Source organism: Triticum dicoccoides, chromosome 2A, assembly GCF_002162155.2.
Source record: "Triticum dicoccoides isolate Atlit2015 ecotype Zavitan chromosome 2A, WEW_v2.0, whole genome shotgun sequence".
Classification (NCBI taxonomy): Eukaryota; Viridiplantae; Streptophyta; class Magnoliopsida; order Poales; family Poaceae; genus Triticum; species Triticum dicoccoides.
In genome coordinates this window covers 596,272,555-596,282,198 of record NC_041382.1, presented here as the reverse complement: position 1 = coordinate 596,282,198, position 9,644 = coordinate 596,272,555, and positions in this window count along the sequence as shown.

Sequence of the window (9,644 nt, the reverse complement as noted above, 5' to 3'; positions counted from 1 at the left end):
GGATCTGTGGTGGGGAGGGGAGGGGTGGGTGGCGGCGAGGGGAGGGATCTGGATCGGGAGCGCTAGGGTTCGCTGCGCGGGGAGAGAGAGGAGTGAGAGGGTGAGGTGCGGGCCGTTGGATCCAGGAGCTGCCCACTTACTAATGGCACACCAACCCTAAATGCGCCATTAGTAATCCAGGTTACTAATGGCGCACCTTCTGGTGGTGCGCCATTAGTAGTTTTGCAAAAAAAAAAACATACTAATGGCGCACTGTTCAACAGTGCGCCATTACTAGTTTAAACTAGTAATGACGCACGGTGGAACAGTGCGCCATTAGTAGTTTTGCAAAAAAGGAATAAAAATATAATAAAAAAACAACAGTAGTGGCGCACTTTTCGACAGATGCGCCATTACTAGTTACAACTAGTAATGGCGCACTGTGTCTCGATGCGCCATTAGTATGTTTGGACAGGCGCACTAGTTCAATTTTTTTTATGCTAATGGCGCACCCTGGGCCAGGTGCGCCATTAGTAGTTTCAACTCTAATGGCGTATCAGAAGGTGCTGCGCCATTAGTATATACTAATGGCGCACCGCTTGTCTGGTGCGCCATTAGTGTCAATCCCATCTATAGCCCTTTTTCTAGCAGTGACGGACGATCCGGTCGCCGATGATGACTTCCCCGACGACGACTTCTTCCCCGACGTCCACGACCTCCTCGACGACATGGCAGGCGAGGACACCGACCCCAAGTCCAGCGCTTCTGCTGATGTTGTCCCGTACGTGTTCTTGTCTTTCCTGTTAAAGATTCTGCCACAGTTCCTTGTTCTAGTCCTTGTCCTACACATGTTAGGATCTATTTCATATATGCTACTTGCTATTCTGTCTACTTTAGATATGATAGGCTACGGTTCATATATGCAGAAGCTATTTTCCTTCTCTCTGTCAGAACGCATGACTTGTTTTATCTCTACTATATTAGTCATGCTTTATCTAGTATTTCTGTTAATGAAATCATTCGGTAAATTGCCCATATTTCCAACAATCCAAAAACCTTATTATAGGCAATTTACCCCAAGTGGTTTTGCTGCTTCCATGAGACCTTCTATGTTTGAGGGTATCCACTATAAGAGGTGGCGCGTGAGAGCAGTCTTATGGTTTCAAACCATGAGTTGCTATGACGCCACTCTCGGCAAACCTGAAGGAGAGCTTGATGCTCAACAGGCACAAGCTTTTCAGAAAATGGATACTCTGTTTAAGGCTTCTCTCTTGAGTGTTCTTGATGAGAACACAGTTGATGCTTATGCGTCAATTGATAATGGAAAAGATATGTGGGATGCACTCGAGGCCAAGTTTGGGGTCTCATATGCTGGCACTGAGCTGGACATCATGGAGCAATTCTATGATTACAGGATGACTGAAGAGCGCTCTATGGTTGAGCAAGCTCATGAGATACAGTCATTTGCTAGAGAACTTGAGCACTTCAGTTGTATGCTACCGGACAAGTTTGTTGCCGGAGGTATCATCACTAAGCTTCCTCCTTCATGGAGGAACTTTGCTACCTTGCCGAAGCATAAGAGGCAGGAGTTTTTCGTCCCGGATCTCATTGGCTCTCTTGATGTGGAAGAAAAGGCGAGAGCAAAGGACACACGTGCTTGAGGTATTGAGGGAGGATCTAGTGCCAATGTGGTACAGAAGCAGAACTTCCAGCCCCACAAGTTCAAGAACAAGGGCAAGTTTGATGGTAAAGCAAAGTTTGATGGGAAGAACAAGATTGTGCAACACACGAACTTCAAGAAGAAGAATGGCAAGAAGAAAGGTGCTTGTCATGTGTGTGGGGATCCTGATCATTGGGCTCCTAGTTGCCCTAATCGCTATGACAAGTGTAATCCTGGGAAAGGCGGCAAGACCGCTAATGTTGTCATTGGAGACACTGACATGAAGGATGCTGGGTATGGTATATTTCCCACTATTCTTTCAGTATGTCATTCTCCTGACTGGTTGATTGACACAAGTGCTAATGTGCATGTATGCGGTGATATTTCCATGTTTTCGTCTTATCAGACCGCAGGGACTTCAACCATGCTGATGGGCAACGGTTCAAGTGCTTCTGTTCGTGGTGTTGGCACGGTCGATCTGAAGTTTACTTCGGGGAAGATCGTGCGGCTGAAGAACGTGCATTATGTCCCCTCCGTCAATAAAAATCTTGTTAGCGGATCTCTTCTGTGCAGAGATGGCTACAAGCTTGTGTTTGAGTCAAATAAATTTGTAATATCCAAGTATGGAACCTTTGTTGGTAAAGGCTATGAGTCAGGAGGCTTGTTTCATTTATCCTTATCAGACGTTTGCACTAAAGTTGTTAATCATATTTGCAACAATAGTGAATCCAATGTGTGGCATTCACGTCTTTGTCATGTTAACTTTGGTTGCATGTCGCGACTAGCAAAGTTGAACTTAATCCCTAGTTTCACCACCATCAAGGGATCTAAGTGTCAAGTGTGTGTGCAAGCTAAGCAACCTCGTAAGTCTCACACGACTGCGGAAATAAGAAATCTTGCACCACTAGAGCTCATACATTCAGATCTATGTGAAATGAATGGTGTGTTGACAAAAGGTGGAAAGAAATATTTCATGATGTTAATTGATGACTCCACTAGATACTGCCGTGTGTATCTTCTGAAATCTAAGGATGAGGCTTTGAACTTTTTCAAGATCTACAAAGCTGAAGTGGAAAACCAAATTGATCGAAAAATCAAGAGGCTTAGGTCCGACCGTGGTGGAGAGTATTTTTCCACTGAGTTTGATGCTTTTTGTGTGGAACATGGTATAATCCATGAGAGGACTCCTCCCTACTCACCTCAGTCAAATGGGGTGGCCGAAAGAAAGAACCATACTCTAACTGATTTGGTTAATGCCATGTTAGATATATCGGGTCTCTCCAAGGCATGGTGGGGGAAGGCGATATTGACAGCATGTCATGTCCTGAACCGAGTTCCCACAAAGAACAAAGAGATAACTTCATTCGAGGAATGGGAGAAGAAAAGGTTAAAACTCTTTTATCTGCGAACATGGGGTTGTTTGGCGAAAGGCAATGTTCCAATTCCAAAGAAGCGGAAGCTTGGACCAAAGACTATGGATTGTGTTTTCCTGGGATATGCTTTTCATAGCATTGGCTATAGATTCTTGGTTGTAAAATCTGAGGTACCTGACATGCATGTCGGTACGATCATGGAGTCTTTGAAGATATCTCATCTAATCAGGAGATGCCTAGTTCATCGAATCAGGAACCAGTTACAATTAGCGAACCTACCATTTCGATGGAACACTTCGAAAGTCTTGTGGAGGAGAACAATGAAGTTCCTACCAGGAGCAAGAGACAGAGGACTGCAAAGTCCTTTGGTGATGATTTTCTTGTGTATCTCATAGATGACACTTCCAGTTCTATTTCAGAGGCCTATGCATCTGAAGATGCTGACTACTGGAAGGAAGCGGTTCGTAGCGAGATGGATTCCATCTTGGCAAATGAAACTTGGGATATAACTGATCGTCCTTATGGGTGCAAACCTATAGGATGCAAATGGGTATTCAAGAAGAAGCTTAGGCCTGATGGTACTATTGAAAAGTACAAGGCTCGGCTCGTGGCTAAGGGTTATACCCAGAAGGAAGGTGAAGACTTCTTTGATACTTACTCACCTGTGGCTCGACTGACCACTATTCGAGTTCTACTTTCACTAGCTGCCTCGCATGGTCTTCTCGTTCATCAAATGGATGTTAAGACTGCTTTCCTAAATGGAGAGTTGGACGAGGAAATTTATATGGAACAACCAGATGGGTTTGTACTAGATGGTCAGGAAGGGAAAGTGTGCAAGTTGCTGAAGTCTTTGTATGGACTTAAGCAAGCACCCAAACAGTGGCATGAGAAGTTTGAAAGAACTTTAACAGCTGCAGGCTTTGTTGTGAACGAAGCTGACAAATGTGTGTACTATCGCCATGATGGGGGCGAGGAAGTTATCCTGTGCTTGTATGTTGATGACATACTGATTTTCGGAACAAATCTAAAAGTTATTAAGCAGGTCAAGGATTTACTATCTCGTTGTTTTGAGATGAAGGATTTAGGAGTGGCTGATGTCATTCTGAACATCAAGTTGTTGAGAGACGATGATGGTGGGATTACTTTGCTTCAATCTCACTATGTGGAAAAGATCTTGAGTCGCTTTGGCTATAGTGACTGCAAGCCCTCTCCAACACCATATGATGCTAGTGTGTTGCTTCGAAAGAATCGAAGAGTTGCTAGAGACCAATTGAAGTATTCTCAGATTATTGGCTCGCTTATGTACTTAGCCAATGCTACAAGACCTGACATCTCTTTTGCTGTTAGCAAACTGAGTCGGTTTGTTTCAAAACCAGGAGATGTGCATTGGAAAGCTCTAGAAAGAGTTTTGCGTTATTTGAAAGGCACTGCAAATTATGGAATTCACTACATCGGGCATCCAAAGGTGCTTGAAGGGTATAGTGACTCAAACTGGATCTCAGATGCTGATGAGATAAAGGCCACGAGTGGTTATGTATTCACTCATGGAGGTGGCGCTATTTCTTGGAAGTCTTGCAAGCAGACCATCTTAACGAGGTAAACAATGGAAGCAGAACTCACAGCACTAGATACAGCTACGGTTGAAGCAGATTGGCTTCGCCGGCTCTTGAATGACTTGCCGATTGTTGAGAAACCTGTACCGGGTGTCCTTATGAACTGCGACAATCAAACTGTGATCACGAAAGTGAGCAGTTCAAAGGATAACATGAAGTCATCAAGACACGTTCAGAGAAGGTTAAAGTCTGTCAGGAAAATGAAAAACTCCGGAGTTATTGCGTTGGATTATATCCAAACGTCTAAAAATCTGGCAGATCCTTTTACTAAGGGTCTATCATGTAATGTGATAGATAATGCATCGAGGGAGATGGGTATGAGACCCACAATATGAGTTGTTCACAGTGGTAACCTATTCTTTGTGATCGGAGATCCCATGAATTAGATGTGGAAGACAAGCTGTTGGTCAACTGAGAGGAGAGTATCCTTATTATTCACAATACCACTCCATGAAGATGCAATACTCTCCTTATCTGCATGGCAGGTTGATGTATATCTTAATGTGTTCTAAGTGGCTTATTTAAGCAGAGATGTTATCCTGCAGAACATCTTTTGAAGAACACACCTATATGAGTCTGATTAAACGTCGCAATCTATGAGAGTAGGGTTCTCTCTAGTAAACTCACGAAAGGTCACGGAGTATGACGCATAAGCTCCACCCACGGGGAAGACCCACGGTAGCCACGTATCGGTCAAGGCTTTATGTGAAGCTAGATTCGCAGAAAACTTGCAGTTCAAGGCCCAGTCCACTGTTCAAGTTGCTTACTAGTGTAGCATAGAGTTCTAGGTGGAAGTTCAACTTAACAGTCTCCACTGCAGTACCGGTATATAAAACAGTGTTTTGGAACCAAAGGCAAATTTTTGTGTGCCTCTCGGATCTGGTGGGGGATTGCTGGAATTTTGTCTATTTTGGGCCTAGCCCAATAGCAGTTTCAAAAATTCCTAATAAATACTAGAGGCCCATGCAGCCCATTTGTGCAAGGCAAGAGGTGGAACAAAATTTTAGTCCCACATTGCTAGTTTAGAGGGAGTTGGACCTCTTTATGAGGGAGGCTCTTTCCCCACATGTATGAGCATGAGAACAAGAGGGACATCCACGCGCGCTCCTCCTCCGCCGCCCGCCTCGCCTCGCCACGACGCACCGCGGGTTGCGGGAATGAGCCAAGCCGATGTCTAAATGTTTGCCACGCACGACGGGTATACGAAAGGTCACGTGGGAGTTGAAACGTTTTTCTGTAGTGGACACTGAATTCGAACGGCGCACCTCTTCGGCCGCTGCCTGTTCGCTTCGTCTCCCTTCGTTGCTTCACCTCCCGTCACAGCCTCTTCACGTCCTTCTCCTGTGCCTATATAAGAGAGGTCGCTCCTCTCCAGAGAGACACACCAGAAGATCCCCTTCCTCTCGCCACAAAGTTCCTGAGCACTACGCTGCTGCTATGATCTTCCCCATCCCGGCTTGCGGCGTGCACCGCAGGTCGAGACAGTAGGCCTCCGAAACAGCACCTTTTGAGTCATGTACGGGAGAAGGGTGATAAGGTTTTTGGGGAGCGCTCAGCGCGACTACTAGCTGCTTCATCACGGACGATCCGGTCGCCGACGACGACTTTCTCGATGACGACTTCTTCCCCGACGTCCACGACCTCCTCGACGACATGGCAGGCGAGGACACCGACCCCAAGTCCAGCGCTTCTGCTGCTACTGTCCCGTACGTGTTCTTGTCTTTCCTGTTAAAGGTTCTGCCACAGTTCCTTGTTCTAGTCCTTGTCCTACACATGTTAGGTTCTACTTAATATATGCTACTTGCTATTCTGTCTACTTTAGATATGATAGGCTACAGTTCATATATGCAGAAGCTATTTTCCTTCTCTCTGTCAGAACGCATGACTTGTTTTATCTCTACTATATTAGTCATGCTTTATCTAGTATTTTTGTTAATAAAATCATTCGGTAAATTGCTCATATTTCCAACAATACAAAAACCTTATTATAGGCAATTAACCCCAAGTGGTTTTGCTGCTTCCATGAGACCTTCTATGTTTGAGGGTATCCACTATAAGAGGTGGCGCGTGAGAGCAGTCTTATGGTTTCAAACCATGAGTTGCTATGACACCACTCTCGGCAAACCTGAAGGAGAGCTTGATGCTCAACAGGCACAAGCTTTTCAGAAAATGGATACTCTGTTTAAGGCTGCTCTCTTGAGTGTTCTTCGTGAGAATATAGTTGATGCTTATGCGTCAATTGATAATGGAAAAGATATGTGGGATGCACTCGAGGCCAAGTTTGGGGTCTCAAATGCTGGCACTGAGTTGTACATCATGGAGCAATTCTATGATTACAGGATGACTAAAGAGCGCTCCGTGGTTGAGCAAGCTCATGAGATACAGTCATTTGCTAGAGAACTTGAGCACTTCAGTTGTATGCTACCGGACAAGTTTGTTGGCGGAGGTATCATCATGATGTCTACTACACGACCTTCTTCTTGTAGACGTTGTTGGGCCTGCAGGTACACAGGTTTGTAGGACAGTATCAAATTTCCCTCAAGTGGATGACCTAAGGTTTATCAATCCGCGAGAGGCGTAGGAGGAAGATGGTCTCTCTCAAACCACCCTGCAACCAAATAACAAAAAGTCTCTTGTGTCCCCAACACACCCAATACAATGGTAAATTGTATAGGTGCACTAGTTCGGCGAAGAGAAGGTGATACAAGTGCAAAATAGATAGTAGATATAGGTTTTTGTATTCTGAAAATATAAAAACTGCAAGGTAGCGAGCGGTAAAAGTGAGCGTAAACGGTATTGCAATGATAGGAAATAAGGCCTAGGGTTCACACTTTCACTAGTGTAAGTTCTCTCAACAATAATAACATAGATAGATCATATGACAAGTCCTCAACATGCGACAAAGAGTCACTCCAAAGCCACTAATAGCGGAGAACAAACGTAGAGATTATGATCGGGTACAAAACCACCACAAAGCCATTCTTTCGGATCAATCTATAAAAGAGTTCATACTAGAATAACACCTTAAGATACAAATCAACCAAAACCCTAATGTCACCTAGATACTCCATTGTCACCTCAAGTATCCGTGGGCATGATTATACGATATGCATCACACAATCTCAGATTTATCCAACCAACATAAAAGTACTTCAAATAGTGCCCCAAAGTTTCTACCGGAGAATCAAGAACGTGTGCCAACCCCTATGCATAGGTTCATGGGCGGAACCCACAAGTTGGTCACCAAAACATACATCAAGTGGCACGTGATATCCCATTGTCACCACAGATAAGCACGGCAATACATACATCAAGTGTTCATAAAAGACTCAATCCGATAAGATAACTTCAAAGGGGAATTCAATTCATCACAAGAGAGTAGAGGGGGAGAAGAAACATAAGATCCAACTACAATAGCAAAGCTCGGGATACATCAAGATCGTGCCATAGATGAAACACGAGAGAGAACACGAGAGAGAGAGAGATCAAACACATAGCTACTGGTGCATACCCTCAGCCCCGAGGGTGAACTACTCCCTTCTCGTCATGGATAGCGCCGGGATGATGAAGATGGCCACCGGAGATGGATCCCCCCTCTGGTAGGGTACCGGAAAGGGGTCCCGATTGGCTTTTCGTGGTTCTGGAGGCTTGCAGCAGCAGAACTCCCGATCTATCTTCTGTTCTGGAAGTTTTAGGGTACGACGGTATATATGGGTGAAAGGAGTACATCGGTGGAGCTATGGGGGGCCCACGAGGCAGGGGGCGCGCCCAGGGGGGAGGGCGCGCCTCCACCCTCGTGACCACCTCGTGGCTCTTCTGACGTGGGGTCCAAGTCCATCAGGTGGGTTTCCTTCCAAAAATAACTTCTCCAGTTGATTTCGTTCCGTTTTGACTCCGTCTGATATTCCTTTTCCTCGAAATACTGAAATCGGCATAAAACAGCAAATCTGGGCTGGGCCTCCAGTTAATAGGTTAGTCCCAAAAATAATATAAAAGTGGATAATAAAGCCCAATATTGCCTAAAATAGTAGATAAAGTAGCATGGAGCAATCAAAAATTATAGATACATTGGAGACGTATCAAGCATCCCCAAGCTTAATTCCTGCTCGTCCTCGAGTAGGTAAATGATAAAAAAGATAATTTTTTATGCGGAGTGCTACTTGGCATAATTTCAATGTAATTCTTCTTACTTGTGATATGAATATTCAGATCCAAAAGATTCAAGACAAAAGTTCATATTGACATAAAAATAATAATACTTCAAGCATACTAATCAAAGTAATCATGTCTTCTCAAAATAGCATGGCAAAAGAAAGTTCATCCCTACAAAATCATATAGTTAGGCTATGCTTCACTTTCGTCACACAAAGATGTTCCCAACTTCTATACCCCCGATGACAAGCCAAGCAATTGTTTCATACTCAAATAATCTCAAACTTTTTCAACCTTCAAGCAAAACATGAGCGCGAGCCATGGACATAGAACTATGGGTGGTATAGAATATGATGATGGGGATTGTGTGGAGAAGACAAAAAAAGGAGAAAGTCTCACATCAACGAGGCTAATCAATGAGCTATGGAGATGCCCATCAATTGATGTTAATGGAAGGAGTAGGGATTGCCATGCAACGGATACACTAGAGCTAAGAATGCTCAACAAAAAAAAACTAGTGGGTGTGCATCCAACTTGCTTGCTCATGAAGATCTAGGGCATTTTGAGGAAGCCCATCGTTGGAATATACAAGCCAAGTTCTATAATGAAAAATTCCCACTAGTATATGAAAGTGATAACATGAGAGACTCTCTACTATGAAGATTATGGTGCTACTTTGAAGCACAAGTGTGGTAAAAGGATAGTAACATTGTCCCTTCTCTCTTTTTCTCTCATTTTTTATTTGGCCTTCTCTTTTTTTATGGCCTTTCTCTTTTTTGGGGGCCTTCTCTTTTTTATGGCCTTTATCTTTTTTTGGGCCTTCTCTTTTTTTATGGCCTTTCTCTTTTTTTGGGGCCTTCTCTTTTT